This window comes from Canis lupus, chromosome X (assembly GCF_048164855.1).
Source record: "Canis lupus baileyi chromosome X, mCanLup2.hap1, whole genome shotgun sequence".
NCBI lineage: Eukaryota > Metazoa > Chordata > Mammalia > Carnivora > Canidae > Canis > Canis lupus.
In genome coordinates, this window is record NC_132876.1 from 116,601,474 (window position 1) to 116,613,997 (window position 12,524).

A 12,524-nucleotide genomic window follows, 5' to 3' on the forward strand; every position below is an offset into this window, starting at 1 on the left:
GGACTTCTTGGTCCCATTCCCAAGTCTGTAAATAGAAGTGACCCTTGAGACATCACTTAACTTTTCTTGGTGTTAACTTACTCATTTGTAAGTTACTCATTTGTGGGTTAGAAGTTTGTATTTCCTATTTCCTTTCCCCTCTCCTGCAATGCAGATATGTAAGAGATTCGTCCTAAAGGATGGTTGATATTTTAAGATCCCATGTATTTTGCTAATTGTCTAATCTAGAAAAGATACTGCAGCCCTGTATTCATTGTAGCATTATTTCCAGTAGCCAAGATGTGGAAACAACCTAAGTGTCCACTGATGGATGAATGAATAAAGAAAATGTGGTGTACATATATACATAAATGGAATGGAATATTATTCAGTCATAAAATAGAAGGAAATCTTGCCATTTGCTAAAACATGGATGGACCTTAAAGACATTATGGTAAGTGAAATAATTCAAACAGAGAAAGGCAAGTACTCTATGATCTCACTTATACATGGAATCTTTTTTTTTTTTTAGATTTTATTTATTTACTTATTTGACAGAGAAAGCATGAGCAAGGGAAGCAGCAGGCAGAGGGAGAGGGAGAAGCAAGGTCCCCACTGAGCAAGGAGCCCACAGTGGGGCTCAATTCCAGGACCCTGCGATCAAGACCTGAGCCAAATGCAGACACTTAACTGACTGAGCCACTCAGGTGCCCCTATATGTGGAATCTTAAAAAACAAAAACACCAATTATCCAAGGGGCACCTGGGTGGCACAGTCAGTTAAGCGAAGTGTCCAACTCTTGGTTTCAGCTCAGGTTGTGATCTCCAGATTGTGAGATGGAGCCCTGTGGTGGCCTCTGTGCTCAGGGTGGAGTCTGCTTCAGATAAGCTCTCCCTCTCCCTCTGCCCCTCCCACTCATGCATGCTCTCTCTCTCAAATAAATAAATCTGGGGGGAGAAAACACCCCCAAAAAACCCAAAACTAAACTGAGTCATAGATTGGCAGTTGTGGCTGCTGTGGAGGATAGGTGAAGTGGGTGAAGTGCACCAGAAGGTACAAACTTTCAGTTATAAGATAAGAAAGTTCTAGGTATTATGTACAGCATGACAGCTATAGTTAACAATACTGTAATGTATATTTGAAAGTTACTAAAAGAATAGATACTAAAAGTTCTGACCACACAAAAAATTGGGCAGCCTGCGTGGCTCAGCGGTTTAGCGCCACCTTCAGCCCAGGGCATGGTCCTGGAGACCCAGGATTGAGTCCCACATCGGGCTCCCTGCATGGAGCCTGCTTGTGTCTCTGCCTCTCTGTCTCTCTGTTTCTCATGAGTAAATAAATAAAAACTTAAAAAAAAATTGCCACTATATATGGTGATAGACATTAACTATACTTATTGTGGTGATTATTTCACAGTATATACATATATCAAATCATTAGGTTGTACGTTTAAAACTAAAACAATGTTCTATGACAATTATATCTCAATTCTTTAAGATAAAAGATTTAAAAAATAAATTTAAATAAAAGAAGGCTGGGTTCTATAGGAACAAATTCAAGATCAGAGACTTTTACCAGTCAGTTGTATATCAGTGAGATAAAAATTTATTAGTCTATCCTTTTAGCTGAACTTTATTCAAGGATAAGAGCCACATTTGCTAAATGTACCTTCCACTAGGCCATATTAGGTCACCTAATTTCCTTTATATCTTTATCCCCACCCTCTCTCACCATTTTGCTCAGGCATATATGAAAAGTCTGTCAATGTGGGAAGGATTATAATTACTGCTTTCTCACTGAATCTCCTCTTGTCTGATGAGGTATAGAAAGGAAAAGGGGAGGTCATTTAAAAGATTCTGCTGGTGTATAATTTTCAGAATATAAATTCTTCCTGTGATATACCCTGTAACAATATTTTGAATTCCTATGCAACAATGTATAAAAAGAAAACCATAAAGGTTCATATTGTCTGAGACATATTTTAATATTTCAGACTCATTTTAAACCTCTCAGATCCAGACTCACTTTTATGCTGTCTTTCTAACATAATGTTCCTACATCTTAGCCCCTGACTAGACAAAAACTAATCAAATCACTTTGAATAACAGCACTTCTGCTTGAAGGATAAATTGCTCTAATCCTGAAGGCTATTATGAGGGTGAACTTTAAGAAAGATGTATGTACAAAAATGGCTGAGTTGAGACCAGTTATTTCAGGTTTTTGAAATCTCATTCATGTATTGATTATTTATTAATTCGTTCAATTAATATTTATTGAACACCTACCATATGCCATCTACTATATAGTAGGCACTGTAGGGAGGAATTCAGATGAACAAGAGTTGATTTCTGTCTTCAAGGGCTGCTAGTTGCATACTCAACTGGAAGGCTCTCTTTTCATATGGAAATGAGATCCGTTGTGCTGGCCACAGGAGGGCCCACCTCCAACCTGGCACTCCCCCTACTCTCCGCCTGCCTGATCCCAGCACAGCTTCCTGTCTCCAAATAAGGTCATCAAACCTTGAGCTGAATGTATGACTAATAGATACAGGAGTTAACACCGGTTGTGGGAGAGTGAGGTAAAATTTTGCAAATAACTATAGTATAAAAGATATAATAAGGCAACTATATAAATAACTGTAAGATAAATCATTATGATATCCCACATTGGTAAAATGCTTCCGATCTAGAAAAGGTCTCTGTACATATCATCTCAGGCTTTACAACAATCCTATGAGGCAGGGATTATTACCTCCCATCTGTAAATGATAATACTGAGGTTCTAGTTGGGTAAGTCATTTGCCCGAGATTGCACGGCAAGCAAACTAGAAGCAGTAGCCCTCCAACAGATAAATCCTAATTTCTAGCATACTGAGCTTTCAGCTATAGTGGAGCTACCTCAATCAGCACAGTGGCCATGGGGCCTGAGGAACCCCTGTGAGCAGGGCTGTAAGGGTGTGGCGTGGGGTGAACAACATGAACAGGAGGCAAACATATCAGGTGATGAAACAAGAGAAGCCTTCTAAAGAAGGGATGCCTTTGGAGTCGGGCCTTAAGGATGGCTGGGAATTCAGGAAAAGGTCAGAGGAAAGAACTAGTGCAGAGAAAATCACAAAGATGAAAAGAGGAAGACGCAGAATATACTGAACAAGTAGTTCAACTGGAGTACAAGCACTGAGTTAGAAAAAAAACAGAAGATATAAGGGACATAAGAATTCTGAAACCAGGTCTTAAATGTCATGCCAAAGACTCTATTTTAGTAGGTAATAGGGCTCTGTCAGCAACGCTAGAAGAGAGACTGTGGGGACAGTCACAATAGGAAACTGGGTTCTTCCAATACAGCTCTGGTAGGTGGTGGGGAGAAGAGAGCCCAGAAGCAGGAGCCAGGAAGTGGGGATGGGGGGTTGTGGTGGTCTGACCAGACAAGAAAGTATGTGATGGCCCAAACTAGGGCTAGGACATCCACAGTGGAAGAGACGGGATGGAGTTGGGGTTGTGGCTGGACTTGCCTACTGGGTGTGGGAGATGATGTGGAATGGAGGAACCAAATGAGACTTCAAAAAAAATTCACTAGAAGCAGGTTTAGGGAAATGGCATAGATATGGGTCTGCTGGCACAAATGGTACAGTTGTCATTTGATGTGGAACCTCTCTCTCATGCTGCCTAGTCACCACCAAAATTTCGGATCCGTCTTTAGCTGTGTGCCTGGCTTTGCGAGACACTAAAATCTACCTCTCGCACATTATCTTTCAGAGCAGGATCATAGGGAGATCCATGATCTCACTCTTCCTGAGGCACGGGCTTTGTCTCTGATCAGGAAATGTGATCTCCTCTCTATGGCTTGTTGTTATTTCTCGTGGCTTTCCTCGGGATCCTCACCATCAATCGTCAGACAGATGTCCTTCTCTATGGGTCCTCCTATGTCTTGCTGCATCACTGGCTAGTGACAAGCAGTGGCTGAGTTGTCAGCTCCCTAATTACAGGACAGTCTAATTACAGACATGTTACACTTGCAAGGTATTATTACTGAGGCCTTGTCTGTCATTGCCCAGAAGTAACCTAGTGAAATGTCATCACACTTGTTAAGGAACTGGTATAGGATTGATGTAAATTCTTCCAGGCATGCTTGCTTGATCTTGGGAACACCCTTGGATTCTGGGGAGGGGCCAGTGGAGAAGGGCAGAGGAAAATACTAGGTAAGAGGGGAGAGCTGAAAAGAACAGGAGTGTCGGGGATGGAGATGGGCCACTAAGCTAGGTTCTTCAGGGCCGTTCAGGGTGGCATGGCAGTTCTGTACCCCTCACCCTATTCAATCCTTGCCCTTCTCACCCTGACAAAACTTTGTGTCTGTTTGCTTAAGCTTAATAACGTTTGTATTCTTGTTATGAGGGGCTGTCAACAATAACAAGTGGAAAGTTTGTCTAACGATTGTTCTATGAGGAGGTAAATCTATTCCTGGGAAGGATTTCGCCTCTGGAGGGACATATTGGATCCCTTCCAGAAGAGGTCTAGGAAAGACAGCTTCTACCCACCTGATCCCAGTGTGTTTGCCAGGAAGGCTCCTGAAAGGAACCAGGGGTAGAAGAATTAAGAAAAGGGATACAGGGTGGGGAAAACCTCTCAAGTGCCTATCAGAGGGTGACTATCAAGCTGAAAGGATTCCTCAATTAGAAAAGTAATGGGTACTATTCTCTGGCCTTCCTGTATATTTGAGATTAGCCAATAATGAGATTAATTTCTTTCTGAAAATACTGCTGGAAAGCCTTCCAGATATAACTTCCTTCCAGGACTGTAAAACCTAAGGGTAATCCTTCTAACTCCAGATGCCTGATATCCTGGGATAACTAGACTCCAGGAGAATCTTCTGGAAAATTGGTGTGACCTACCTACACTGGCTCACAAACAAAAGCTATGGCCATATCAGAGGGTGTTAACACAGTGGAGGAGAGCTTTGGGTCCTCAATATGGACTTATTGAAAGAGCCGACATAGCTTTGATAAAGCCTCCGGGGTCCCAAGTATCGTCTGAAGATCACTGACGTATCATTTACACAATGATTTAAGAAGCCAGCTAGGCTGTGGGACTGTTCATGTAGGTCACTATGTCTCAACAGCAATGAGGGTAAAAAGGTTTTCAGCTGATTTGCAGGCTGGAAAACAAACTATGCAATGCAGAAATTAATTGAGCAGGGGGTTTTGGCAGGAGAGAATATTCAGTGAGTTATGAATGCACTCATTCTTTCATTGAATAAATATTTATTGAGCGATTACTACACAGAAGGCATGGTGTAAGATGCCATGGCTATAACTGTGAGCTAAACAGATGCAGCTTCTAGTACTTTCACCCTCTAGGAAGTGCTCCGCTTTGGAGCTCTACCACCGCTGTCACCATCATCCTACATTATATAAAGAATATTAAAATGCACCCCCATCACACATTAATTAGATGTTGCTGTATAATTTTTGAAAGGATTTTCAAAATATTTATATTGAATTTTGCTCAGAAGAAAACATTCAGAGTGGGCACCTATGTGGCTCAGTGGTTGAGCATCTGCCTTCAGCTCAGGGTGTGATCCTAGGATCCGGGGATCAAGTCCTCATCGGGCTCTACACAAGGAGCCCGCTTCTTCCTCTGTGTGTGTCTCTACCTCTCTCCATATATCCTTCATGAATAAATAAGTAAAACCTTTTTAAAAAAAGAAGAAAACATTCAATTTGTTACTGTGCTTTAAATTTTATTTATATATATAGTATTTCATATACATAAAGCATATACACATATACATGCATACCTGGGGGGACTTGTAAGGACTAAAGCGTAAAGGCAGGCCATTCTCGTACAGTTATATAGGATGTACACAGCACAATAGTAGAGGGCACCATTCACATTATATTAATTATAGATTTGTATATTTGCTCTGAGAATTTTCTGGAACATAGGATTGAGGTGTCTTAGGAAAATAAGGTATTTTTCTGATTTTCTTTTTTTTTAATTTTTAAATTTTTTATTTTTATTTATTTATTTTAAAGATTTTATTTATTTACTCATGAGAGACACAGAGAGAGGCAGAGACACAGGCAAAGGGAGAAGCAGGATCCATGCAGGGAGCCCGACGTGGGACTCGATCCCGGGTCTCCAGGATCACGCCCCGGGCTGAAGGCAGGCACTAAACCGCTGAGCCACCTGGGCTGCCCAATTTTTAAATTTTTAAAAAAGATTTTATTTATTTATTCATGAGAGACAGAGAGGTAGAGATGTAGGCAGAGAGAGAAGCAGGCTCCTACGGGAAGCCTGATGTACGACTTGATGCCAGGACCCTGGGATTATGACCTGAGCCAAAGGCAGACACTCAACCACTGAGCCAGCCAGGTGCCTCTGTTTTTCTAATTTTCACTAAAATGTTATATGGACTGTTTAGCATTAACTATCATATTAAAGCTTTTTGATAGCTAACTCCAGGCCCATATATATTTATATTTGAGGACCTAGGCCCTGGAAGCCTTAAAGAAAAAAAGCTTCCATGTTGAAGATACAGAATTATTGGTAGACCTTGTAAAATATCAGCTGACTTCTGAGCTCAGACCCCAGCAATATTCCTGGTGTCTCCACATTATTACTTAGCATAAAATTCTTCAGAATTCTCATGTAATTGTGTGCTCAACTCTTTCCTTTGCCTCATGGGCAGCTAGACTATATTTCCCAGCATCCCTCACCCTTAGGTGTAGCCATATGAGTGATCTAAGGCCATGAAATATTAGTGGGGGTGCTGGCTTGCCCTATAAAAATCTCTTATGGGAAGTTTTCCATCCTTTCTTCTCCCATCAACTGGCTGAAGTTTGAAAACTCCAAGAGCCGGCAGAAAATGGAGCCACAAGATGGGAAGATCCTGGGTCTTTTTCTTTTTTTTAAACGCAATTGATAATGCTTTTTTTTTTTTTCCTTAAGATTTTATTTATTTATTCATGGGAGAGAGAGAGAGAGAGAGAGAGAGAGGCAGAGACACAGGCAGAGGGGGAAGCAGGCTCCATGCAGGAAGCCCGAAGTGAGACTTGATCCCGGGTCTCCAGGATCACACCCCAGGCCCAAGGCAGGTGCTAAATCACTGAGCCACCCAGGCTGCCCAGATCCTGGGTCTTTAAGTGACCATATGGAACCCTCACCAACCCACTTTGCACTAGAACACAAAGGAACAACTCTCATATTAATCTTTCATAAAGGTTAGGTTGGTTGTTACAGCAGTTAGCCGACCCCTCCTAGTTCATTGCTAGGGGGCTCTTACAAATCTATACAAATCAAATCTATAGGGTGGGTAATACAATATAGTGTTTAATGCCATTAAACCCAGAGCCAGGATACTATGCTTGAATCTGACTCCTGCTACTTTCTAGCTGTGAGACTTTGGGCAAACTTACTTAAATCTTTGCCTCAGCTTCCCCATTCATAAAATTGGGAAAATAATTATACTTAATTCCTAAGCATGTTGTAAGACTTGGTACACGTAAGTTGCCTAGACCAATGTCTCAAATGGCATGAATGTCCATAACAGCTATTCTGAAGCTGATACTTGAACATTCTGACGATTCATATGCTGAGGGATGTGCAGAAAAGGGCTGCTAATGTTCCAAGACCAGGCCTGTCAGCAAGTCCAGACCTTCCCCAGGAGCCTTCCTTCAGTCTAAAATACCATCAATCTCTGCCACCCAGAGAAGAGTAATCTTGTAGAACCCCTACAGCACAGGAATGGAATATGTTGTGAGGTTTGGATAGGGTGGTGTTGCCTAGGGAACCAAGCACACAGTTTGCTTCATTTTGTGTCAGTTGGATAGGGATCCCAAATATATGTACTCTGAGGGATTCTCCTGAGGGTCCCACCAACCATCAGAGGACCATGCGACAAGGAGAGAAAGTTAGAATGTGCATGGATCACCCTAATTCAGGGTCACTTCACCAAGGTAAAGTGGCAGATCAGTGGTTCTCCAACAACTTCATGTCAAGATCCCCATCACACTGTTAAAAATGATAGAAGACCTCAAAAAAAAAAAAAAGTTTTTTGCATGAGACGTACCTGTTGATATTTACTATGTTAGAAATTAAACAGAAAAAAGTTTAAATATCTATGAACTTTTTAAAAATTAAGGCAGCCCGGGTGGCTCAGCGGTTTAGCGCCACCTTCAGCCCAGGGCATGATCCTGGAGACCCGGGATCGAGTCTCACGTTGGGCTCCCTGCATGGAGCCTGCTTCTCCCTCTGCCTATGTCTCTGCCTCTCTCTCTGTGTCTCTCATGAATAAATAAATAAAATCTTAAAAAAACAAAAAACAAAGCAAACAAAAAGATCTAGCTTAAAGAAGACAGCTGGATTCTCACATCTGCTTCTGCATTCAATCTGCTGAGCTATCATTCACCATCATTCTTTAGCCTCCTGAAAACTCCACCAGGCATTCATGAGAGAATGCGATTGAAAAGAGCAAACAAAGTCTTAATGTTATTATAAAAGTAATTTTGACTTTGTGCTCCCCTCCACCAAATGAGTTTTAGGGACCTCAGCATCCCAGACCACACTTCAAGTGGAAGTGGTAGACTGTGCCACAGTGCCCAGTGCTTGCTCACTTCTACGTGGTTCTCCCCATTGGGCAGGACTAGTGAAATTAATGGCCTGTGTTTTATTCTGAGTGATCATACCTTATTATATCCTAAAGTAGATGTGGTATATGCATTATCTTAATTTCAAGAAGAAATTAGACACGAAGAGTTTTTCAGTTTCACTCAAGGTCATATAATACATCTCTCTGGAATCCCAATCTTGGGTTTTCTTCTACCCATTCAAAATTCTTACCTGGCCCAGATACTACACTGAAATATCTACATAGTCCACTATTAAGTTAATAAATACAGATAATGTGAATATTAGTACACTTTCCACAAGTGACCTCAGCTCTGGTCCAATCCCACCTTGAGGCTATACTCAGCATTTTCTACGCATCTTAATACAGATTCAACTCCATGACTCAATAATCAGAGACAAATATTTTATGATGATTTTATGGGAGGGGGTGAAGAAAGATGACTTACACCACACACTACTTACAAGAAAGTATTTTAATTTCTCTAACTGAAATTTCCACCACCTTTTCTCCACTTCTGGTCACACCATCTCTCCTTTCTCTCTTCTCACAGAGTCACTTAGAATTCTACTTTATTATGGAGAAAAATATGGCTTTCATCCTTAGTTTATAATTCCCACTCTACCAAAGAAAGTTCAGAGATTGGTGACTATTGCTGCTCCTTTGAATGCCCCTTAGAGAGCACAATTCATTTGGCCATGCCTGGAATAACTGATGAAGAAAAATGTGATTACAAAAACTGTTTACTTCTGTCTTTCATTTCTACTAGAGTATCATAGAACTGACCTCAGCCTTACAGAGCTTGAGGCAATCTCAATGAAGTTGTCTGATTTATACTCATGTGACTATGATACCACGTTCTGCTCCAACAGATACATTTATATGTCTTATCTATAAAGAGAGTCCGTGAATTTCTCTACATGTAGCATTGCAGTCTGAAAGGTTGAGTTTATGCTGTCATTAAAATCTATATGCTGTTGTATATTATACCAAGGCAATAGAGATGAGCTCAATATATCCCTGTTTCACCTTCATATGTTTGGGGGAAATTTTCACTTCATTACTCTGTCTTTTCTTCTCCAGGCTAAATAAGCCTATAATCTTCCTTAATTTGAAACTCACATTTCATTTTATTTCATATTTTCCTTAGCTTTCCAAAGACCCCCCTCCAATTCTTCCATCTGTTCTTTTAAATTTTCCAGCCCAAATTGTACCCAGCCTCTAATAAGTTTGATTTTTAACCATGAAACATACAGCATATGTGATTATTAGAATTCATATTTTTTTCATTTCAAACTGATGACATCAGTCATCAGTAACATGTTAATTTTAGGATTAAATTGGCAATTTCTCTCCTATATCATAGTGAACTAGCTACTAAAATTAGAAGAAAGGAAAGAAATAGCTATAGAGTGTTAAAGAAATTATTCTTCTTTTATACCACTCAATGAGAAATCTCAAATACATATACCACATGGAACTTTTTACAGTGTAAACTTTGAAAACTATGTGTGATTCCACTCAAATTCCTCTTGAAAGGACAAGATCAAGTGTTTATTTTTATAATATGTGGCACCAACCCCAAACATAGTGCTGTGGACAAACAATGATCACTTGGCCTAAGGTCGACCACCACTGTCAAACCAAAGATTAGCCAAATTCTTTCACTTGAGAATTTGAACTCAGTCACAAAAATGTAGTTAGTCAATGGTGATGGAGCTGTAAGGTCATGTAACTTGGGCCCTTTTGAGCCCTTTACAAACAGTCAACATTGTTGGAGAGCAGAGACTAAGAGAAGCAGAAATGGAAAAAACCCTGTAATTGCTAAGAAAGAGTTGAACAATAAAGAAAGTCAGTCCCAGCACCAATTCTCAGGAAGTTTGGCCACTTTTGATTGCCATGTCTGAATGACTGCATAATATAAATGTACAACTTCCTTCTTTGAGCAGATTTCTAGCTCCTGCAACCAAATAATTCCCAGCCAAGACCCTCTTTACCACCAGACAACTTAGGTATGAGATGCCTGATGCTCCAAGTCTGACATAGCCCCGGATATACAACACAACCCTGCCCCAACCTCCACTCTTTAGTGGCAGAAGATGTTCTCATTGAGTCTCCTAGACACACATAGAAGGCCTTTCTGCTTCCATTGACAATGCCAATGACCCAACGGTGAATTGAAAATGGTTTTGCCTGTTACTAGGTTTCTTAATAGTCAGCAGTGATTTGCTGTGGAATGAATGAATGAATATATATATAATGTATAGTAATCCCGGGGCATCTGGGTTGTTCAGTCAGTTAAGCATCCAACTCTTCGTTTCAGCTCAGGCTGTGATCTCAGGGTCATGGGACTGAGCCCCACGTCAGGCTCCACGCTCAGTGCAGTTTCTCCTTGTCCCTCTTCCTCTGCTCCTCCCACCACTCTCTTAAATAAATAAATAAAATCTTTTTTTCAAAAAGTATAGTAATACCCCCTTATCCATGAGGGCACATTCCAAGATACCCAATAGGTGCCTGAAACCATGTATAGTACCAAATCATATATATATGTGTGTGTGTGCATATATATAATGTTTTTTTCTATCCATACATACCTCTAATAGAGTTTATCAATTAGGCAAGATAAGAGATTAACAGCAATAATAATTAAATGGAACGATTATAACAATATTTTGTAAAAAAAAAAAAGTTATGTGAATGTGGTCTCTCTTTCAAAATATCTTACTGCCCTATACTCAACCTTTTTTTTGTGTGATGATATGAGATAAAATATCTATGTGATGAGATGAAGTGAGAGGAATGACATAGGCATGTGACAGAGCACTGGGCTACTACTGACCTTCTGATAATTCATCAAAGGAGGATCATCTGATTCCAGACCATGGTTGACCATGGGTAAGTGAAACGGCAGAAAGCAAAACCACTGATAAGGGGGAACTATTACATTTAGCAATTTGGTATAAAAAAGAAAAGAAACTGGGGTAAGAATACTTCTAAACATTTTTTTTTAAGATTTTATTTATTTATTCATGAGAGACACACACAGAGAGAGGCAGAGACACAGGCAGAGGGAGAAGCAGGCTCCATGCAGGGAGCCCAACGTGGGACTCGATCCCAGGACTCCAGGACCATGCCCTGGGCCGAAGGCAGGCACTAAACTGCTGAGCCATCCAGGGATCCACTAAACATTTTTTAAAAGGTCTCTTCTTCGCTGTCCACTTAAGTACATACTTAACAGGTTAATTAATGGTTCTTGATGAAGAGAGTTCCAGTGGATAATTTTACTTACTAGTTGTAGACAAGGCAATAGAGTGTAAGAAAGAAAATTTGTAAAAAGTATTTATTTATTTATTTATTTATTTATTTATTTATTTATTTATTTATTTTTTAGAAAAAGAGAGAGAGGGGATCACTGGGTGGTTCAGTGATTTGGCGCCTGCCTTCAGCCCAGGGCTTGATCCTGGAGTCCCGAGATCGAGTCCCACATCAGGCTCCCTGCATGGAGACTGCTTCTCCCTCTGCCTGTGTCTCTGCTTCTCTCTCTCTGAGTCTCTCATGAATGAATAAATAAAATCTTTTTTAAAAATTAGAAAAAAGAGAGAGCACACATGAGGAAGAGGGAGAAGCTGAGGGAGAAGGGGAAAGAGAATCTTAAGTAGGCACCATGCCCAGTGCAGAGCCCCACATGGGGCTTAATATCACAACCCTGAGATCATGACCTGAGCCGAAATCAAGAATCAGATGCTTAACCGACTGAGCCACCCAGGTGCCCCATGAGTGAGTATTTAAATCGAAAAGAGTCAAGTAGGTTTCTGGAAGGAGGTAGATTTTGATGTGGTACTAAGGTGTTTTAGAAGGCAGTAATGATTTAAAAAAAAAGAAGAATTTGAACACTCTATAATTCACCCTTTGTTTATTTTTCT